At 38.2% G+C, this 8,039-nt stretch overlaps 1 pseudogene; it reads left to right on the forward strand.

The window, feature by feature from the left end:
* Positions 1 to 3,629: 3,629 nt before the first annotated feature.
* LOC116073385 lies at positions 3,630 to 4,618 on the forward strand (annotated as a pseudogene).
* The last annotated feature ends 3,421 nt before the right edge of the window (positions 4,619 to 8,039 follow it).

Raw genomic sequence — 8,039 nt, forward strand, 5'->3', positions numbered from 1 at the left:
ACTCTACTAAATACAAAACAAACAAAAAGACTTTATATATTCATGTTCATTTAAGAAAAAACTAGTAGAGATGTATTATTTTTAAGTATACAGCTAATATATTTGGAGTTTGTATTTTCACTATTGCTGTAGACACATGCACACACACACCCACACGGACACACACATAGACACACACGCACACACACACACACACACACACACACACACACACACACACACACCCTAGAGAATATAAGGAAACATTGTAATACATACTTCAAGTCATGACATTCTGTGTACTGAAGCAGGAGAACTATGAGACTAATACTAAATTGGGACACACAGAAAATCATGGGTTAGCACCAGTCACATAGTGAGACAGGTGGGGCTGGGAGGGATTTGAAGATCAAAGTAAAACAATATGAGCAAAATAGTAAGATGATGAGCAAATGATGACCTTAGAGAAGGGGAATACTAGAGAAGGGGAATACTCAGTCTGCTGTGGTTGTAAGGAGGAAAATCAAAGTTAAGATGAGAAGAATATCTCACTTGTGTTTCCCAAAGTGTAGGATGGTTTTACCTTGTTTTCACCATTTCTCTACCCTCTTTGTAAACTCATATCTTACTACGTTCCAGTGTTGAGCTCAGGTGTTCCATCTGGCTTCACAGGTCTTGTTCTACTGGCTGATGTCTGATAGTGCAAATGGCTTTTTACCCTGAGTAGTAAGACCCAACTTGCATAAATCAGCAAATAAGATTGGCTCTCAACTTCACACAATTTCATTTATTCAGTTTTAAATACCCATGGTCCTTAGACACATATAATCAATCCAGAAAAATAAATCTGTAAAGAGGCAAAGCTGTCAGCATCATTTCAAATCTCCTTGATATGGGTTGACAAGTAATCACCATAGATGAACTAGATAAAATGAGAGTTGGGAAAGAACCAGGAATTAGACTGTAATGTGTATCCATCATCTTGAGCATTCACCAGAGATGTTGGCTGCCTGCTTGAGTTCTGCCCCAAATTGGGTTAGATCCGTAGAAACCTCAGAATGGATGTGATTCCCTCTTTCAAGTCAAACAATACCACTAAGAGACCTCCTTTAATATGGTATATTGCAAGAAATTCCTCACTAGATATTGTATGGGTTAATCTTGATTGCCAACTTTACTGTGTAAACATATACGCACACACACACACAGAGAGAGAGAGAGAGAGAAAGAGAGAGAGAGAGAGACATTAGTGACATAGCTTTTATATATAGTGACCATATGCTTTTATAAGGAGACAAATAGACCATGATGTCTTTGTCCTAATGAAGTGCTTAATCTACAGGCAGATTTAGAGTCTAAATAGGCTATTGAAAGGTGGTAGGAGGTGGGGCTTTGTTGAGGGAAGTATGTCACTGAAGAGTTTGTATTTGGTGTCCCAGACCCCTCTTGTTGTAGCTCTAGTTTGCTTTCTATACACCATGATGTGAGCTCCTTCTCATCAATATGATTCCTGCGGGCAATGAGATGAATAGCCTCATCTTCCACACATGTTCCTGATGCCATGAAGATGCTCAAGTGCTTTGAAACAAGTTACCATGCACTGAGCCCTCTGAAACAATGAACTCAAATAAATCCTCCTTTAAGTTGCTCTCTGGAGTGTTTTGATCACAAATAGTAAGAGCTAACCAACAAATATTTATTCTTTTGGGACATAGATTTTAGGATTTCTGGCTTTTAAATCATATCTAAATATCCTACATAAAGATTATATTTCATTTCTTTGTACATAAGCTTGAAATAGGAACATAGGATGGGGGAATAAAGCAGGACTGTGCCACAGAGTTGGAATAAAAACATGGTTGCTTAGAATTGAGGCATTTTATTTTGTTGCTGTTGTTGTTAGTTTTCTTTTTAATTGCAGAGCTATATTAATCAAAATAGCATAGTACTGGCAAAACATATGAGGATCAATGGGAATAAAAAAGAAAATGCAAGTGTGGCTGCCGATAATTATAGTCATGAGATCTTAGACAAAGATGAAAACAATACATACTAAAGGAAAGGTGACATCTTCAACAAATGGTGCCAGGGAAACTAGATGTTTACATGTAAAAGAATGAAATTAGACCTGTATCTATCATCGTAAACAGAAATTCTACATAGAAAAAATAATCAATTTCATGAAGAAGCCAACAGAGTAAGAAAAAATCCAGTGACCCACCTAGGGATCCATGCTCTTTGTAGGCACCAAACCCCCATACTATTGTGCATTTGCTGAGGGAAGCCTGATATGGTTGTTCCCAGAGAAGTTATACCAGCACCTGACAATACAGATGCAGATACTCACAGCCAAACATCAGACTGAGCCCGTGGACCCCAATGGAAGATCTAGGGGAAGGACTAAAGAAGCTGAAGGGAATTACAAGCCAGTATGAAGAACAATATCAACTAAGTGGATCACCCTGAGCTCCCAGGGACTAAACCACCAACCAAAGAGTATACATGGAGGGAGCCAGGACTCCAGATACATATGTACAGAGGATAGCCTTATCTGACATCAGTGGGAGGGGAGGAAGGCTTGATGTCCCAGAGTAGGGGCATGGTAGAGGGCTGAGGAGGGCATGGGTGAGTGTGTGGAGGAGCACTCTCACAGAGGCAAAGTGGAGGTGGAGGGGAGATCAGATGGGGGTTTGTGGCTGGGTAACCTGGAAGGTGGATAGCATTTGCAATGTTAACATACAAAATGATTGATAATAATAAAAAAGAAGAAACAAAAATAGGAAATCCTTTTAAAGGTTTGATTAAAAATTGTTAGCTATCAGAGAAAGGTAAAATAGACTAATTTGAGATTTCATTTTATGAATGATAAAGTTCAAGAAATCAAGTACCATCAAGTGGTGGCAGGGATGTATGCAAAAGGGAAGCCTCATTCACTGTTGGTGGGAATGCAAACTGTGCATATTCTTCTACACATGAACATCTACTTTTCCTAAAAACATTCTTTGAAGATGATGCCTTTCTTCTAGTGTATATTTTGTATCTTTGTCTAAATGTAAATATTTGCAATCACATTTGTGTTTTCTATTTTCTTTCATTGAAAGATTCGTCAAAGGATTCAGTATCCTACTTCAGATAGATCCACTTGTTCTCTCATGTTCATCATTGCTCTATTCATAATAGCTAGGAAATGGAGGCAGCTAGGATGTCTACCCAATGATGAATGGAGAATAGAAATGTAGCACATATACACAATGGAGTTTATTTCATCTGTGACAAAAATGTGAAACCATTAAATTTGTAGGTAAATGGATGGAGCTGGAAAATGTTATATTAAGTGAGGTAACCCAGACCCAGAAAGACAATTGCTATATGTTCTATCTTATTTGTATATTCTAGTTCTGAATCCTTAGATTCAAAGATATAAGTAGACTAACCTTGCCTCTTGGGCCATTTGAGTGGGGTTGTATTGAATGAAGTTTAAGAGGGAAGCTTATGATCTTGAAGTAGAAAATTATAATGCCATTTGTTTCACTTGAAACTGACAATTTGGGCTGAAGTATCAAGGCATTAATAATTGTATTCTAGACTCCTCCCTGTTCCAGAGACAGCTGCATCTTCTCATGCAGTGCCAGCCTTGTTCCTTGGACATGATGGTGAAGGTTATGATGAATGGATTTGACCATATTGGACACCTTGTTACTAGCGCTGCCAGCTCATTTAACAAAGTGGAGATTGTTGCCATCAATAACTCCTTCAGTGACTTTGACTACATGGTCGACATGTTCTAGTATGACAGCTCCCATGGCAAGTTCAATGGTACAGTTAAGGCTGAGAACGTGAAGCTTGTCATAAACAGAAATCCCATCATTATCTTCCAGAAGTAAGATCCTGCTAACATCAAATGAGGTGAGTATGTTGTGGAGTCTACTGGCGTCTTAATCACCATGGAGAAGGCCTGGAGAGGGGCTAGAAAAGTTATCATTTCTATGCAGGGATGATGTTCTGCCTATGCCCCCATGTTTGTGATGGGTGTGAACCACGAGAAGTATGACAACTCACTCAAGATTGTCAGCTATGTTTCCTGCACCACCAGGTACTTAATCCTCCTGGCTATGGTCATCCATGACAACTCTGGCATCATCAAAGGACTTATGACCATAATCCATGCCATCACTGCCACCCAGATGACTTCTGTGGATGAGCCTTCTGGAAAGCTGTGGCATGATGACCATTGGGTTGCCCAGAATATCATTCCTGCAGCCACTGATGCTGCCAAGGCTGTGGGCAAGGTCATTCCATAGCTGATGGGAAGCTCACTGTCATGGTCTTCTGTCTTCCTACCTCCAATGTGTCTGTCATGGATATGACATGCCACCTGAAGAAACCTGACAAGTATGATGTCATCAAGAATGTGGTGAAACAGGCATCTGGAGGCTCACTAAAGGGTATCCTGGGCTATACTGAGGACCAAGTTGTCTTCTGCAAATTTAACAGTGACTCCTACTCTTCCATCTTTGATACTGGGGCTGGTATTGCTCTCAATGACAAGTTTGTAAAGCTCATTTCCTGGTATGACAATGAATATGGCTACAACAACATGGTAGTGTATTTCATGGCCTATATGGCCTCTAAGGAATAAGAAGCCCTGAACCACCCACCCCAAGAAGGGCACAAAAGCAAGAGAGAGGCCCTTGGCTGCTGAGGAATCCAAACTCAGCCCCCAACATTGAGCCATCTCCTTCAGTTTTCATCCCAGACCCCTACAATAACATGAGGGGACAAGGGAACTCTACTCTTTTGAATGCCATAAATAAAGTGTACTGTACCCACCCATCCACACAAATCAAAAGTCACTGAGTTAGACTCCTAGCCCTTAGGGTCTGTGACTGAGTTGTATAAAAAATAATGCTAAAAATTTTACCTTTTTTATTTTTGCTTATTTCTCTATGCATTTGGATATGGTACACTTTGGGTGCATAATCAGGACGTAGAGCTGGGCAATATGTCAGTACTACTTTTAATTTTTTGAGAAAGTCCCAAACTGATTTCTGTAGTGGCTATATGAGTTTATATTCCCACTCAGAGTTCTCTTTGCCCAACATCCTCACCAGCACTTTTTTTTTTTTTGATTATAGTCATTCTGACTGGTGTGAGATGGAATCTCAAAATAGTTTTAATTTTCATTTCCCTGATTGCTAAGGATGTTGACCATACTGGAAAATATTTATTGGACATTTGTGTTTCTTCTTTTGAGAACTGTTTGTTTTTATTTTATTTATTCATTTGTTGAATGATAGTTTTGGTCATTTGGGTATATGTGGTATTTAATTTTTGCATTATCTATAATATAAATAAATGTAATATATACTAACCTCCTAACTGAAGTATATCTGCCAAATATTTTTTATTTTTTAACCTGTCTGTTCACTATACAGATAGTTTTCTTTGCTGTTTAGCAAGTTTTAATTTCTTTTAACTATAAAATATAGACTAGTTTTTGAAGATTGTTTTTGTAATTTTTTTAATTAGATGTTTTCTTTATTTATATTGAAGATTTAATAGGATAAAGGAATATAAAATGTCACACTAGTAGTTTATCTTGAGTACCTATTAAAATTTACTTTTACTTTTAAAGGTGTGGTTTCTAGAATATTTGAAACACATATAAAGTTCACAGATTCATATTTCTCTTGAACAATTGAGGTTATAGAAAATATAATTCCAGATAAATATCACCAATTTTACCACATAACTGTAGCCATAGAAGTCTTCAATCCATCTCTCCATTTTATCTATCATCCATCCATTCTTCCATCTACCCATCCTATCAGCCATCCATCAACTGAGTTAACCATCTCTCAACCCAATCAACCATTTATTGATATGTATATCCACCCATCCATATATTTTCCACTCATACACAGTATCCATATATTCATTCAGTTATGTATCCACTAAATTTATTCTTAGCCTTAGAATGTACTAGAGGAGAATGCTGTACTGAATTTCACATTTGCTAGGTTATAAACATCTTAAAAGAAGGAGAAGGAGGAAGAGGAGAAGGAGGAAGAGGAGGAAGAGGAGGAGGAGGAAGAGGAGGAGGAATAGGAGGAGGAGGAGGAGGGAGAGGAGGAGGAAAGGAGTGGAGGCAGCAGCAGAGGAGGTAGTTTATACTGAAGGAAAGGTCCACTAAGTCTTGCTGTCTTCCTTCTAAGTTTTTTCTGTGAATCATCTTGACATTATTTTTGGTTAGACAGGCTTGTAACTTTCTCAACTGGTGCAGACATTTGTTATTTCCATTGTTAACCAGAGGTTCTGCCAGTTATAAATGCAGTCAGTAGAGTGTTAAGGAAGTATTTGATTATGAAGGCTCAAAGAAGTGTACGTTCTATTTTCTCTGCAGTTGCTTGGGTTTGGTTGAAATGTCAATTTCAGTGGCTTTTTAACTTGACTGTCCTTTTTTCTTGTACATGTCCTTGTGTTTATAAGATGGCAACTGTAGCTCCAGACCATTGACTCATATTCACAAGAGTAAGGTAAGGAGTGATGGTTTCTGTTACAACTTTGTCATTTGTTAGAAAAAGAATGAAAAAGAGCTCTGACATTTTATTCTGATTATTAAATGAAAGGGGATAATAATATACCCAAGAATCTCTTCTTGGGTAGGCAATGAACATTGTTCTCAGAATAATAGAATAGGGAAATGAAGCCTCCGGACATTGCACGTTGTGATTCTCAAAAACCATCTGCTATGATGTTAGTGGCCTGTTCTCTGAAGTAGTATTCTACTACTCTATAAAAATTGTATTCTGTGGAACAAAACTTAACCTGTATATGAGGTTGCTATGAACTTTAGCTGTAATTACATTATTAAAAGCATTATGGCTCCATACAATTGCAGTGTCTAGTGAATCATGAGACCCAGCTTCAGGTCACATTTGGATGCAATTTTTATGGTTTTCTTCTATGTCTTAGCTTTTACAATAAATTTGGAGTAATTATCCCTATTGCTCTTCACATAGGGTTTTGTGGAGTGTACATTGAGCCAATCTGGAAGGACACATTGAGCTACAGTGGCTGTAATAATATTAAATACTAACGCAATGGCTGCAAATATGTGAGTATCATTCAAAGAGTATTTAACCAGCCATGTATGATGATGCACATCGCTGACGTGGAATGCTGAGGTTGAAGGGAACTGTGTGCTTGAGGTCAGTCAATCTTAACTATCTAAAGATACCTGTATTAACCAGAGGGTGATTTTATAATCACTGTCAGTTCATCACAGTAGGAAATTATCTTCGAGTTAGGTTGCCTTATCATTTTTGGAAATTCTTTTCTATATGTTTAAATAACTTTACAGTTATACCTGTGCTTGCTTGTACACAATTTTACACTAGTTTGGACCCCACAGACTACATTCTTGCAGAACTTCCCATTATATTTTCTTTCTGCTTTACATCCTCAAGTCACAGCTGCTAAAGAATAATATTTGCTTTTTTATAGACAGAAAAATTCTTCTACCAGAGAGTATAAAACTCAGATGAGGAGCTGTGATCCCTCCTCATCAGTCCTGCTTCAGTCTGAGACCATCAACTCCATAGCAGTAGCTCTGACATCAAGGTTCTGGTGAAGGGACTGTTTCTGCACAGCGGTGGCACATGGGGGCGCCCCTGCCTAGCAGAAGGCAGATTTGCCAGCATCTAAGCCTTGTCTGACCCACCTAATCAGGCTCACTAATGTTTCTGGTGCTTTTCCAGGATGTGTGTGTGGGGGTGTGTGTCTATTTGTTGGAACAGTTGAGTCACAAAAGATGATGACAAGCTATCAACATGCTCAGCCTTGAGGAAGTTGGGAGACATGAGTGTGCAGAAGAGGATGTAGGAACAGGCCTTCTTTGAAAAGTGTATGGCAGAACCTGTGACAGATCATGATGAATTGTAAATATGTAGAAAACTCTAGTGATGATACTTTTAAAAGCACATTATTCAGTTCATAACCTAGAAACCAAAATGTTTACAAAGAACTCTCCTATTCTTATTTTGTTTTGTTTTTTTGTT

Source organism: Mastomys coucha, unplaced genomic scaffold (assembly GCF_008632895.1).
Source record: "Mastomys coucha isolate ucsf_1 unplaced genomic scaffold, UCSF_Mcou_1 pScaffold23, whole genome shotgun sequence".
Classification (NCBI taxonomy): domain Eukaryota; kingdom Metazoa; phylum Chordata; class Mammalia; order Rodentia; family Muridae; genus Mastomys; species Mastomys coucha.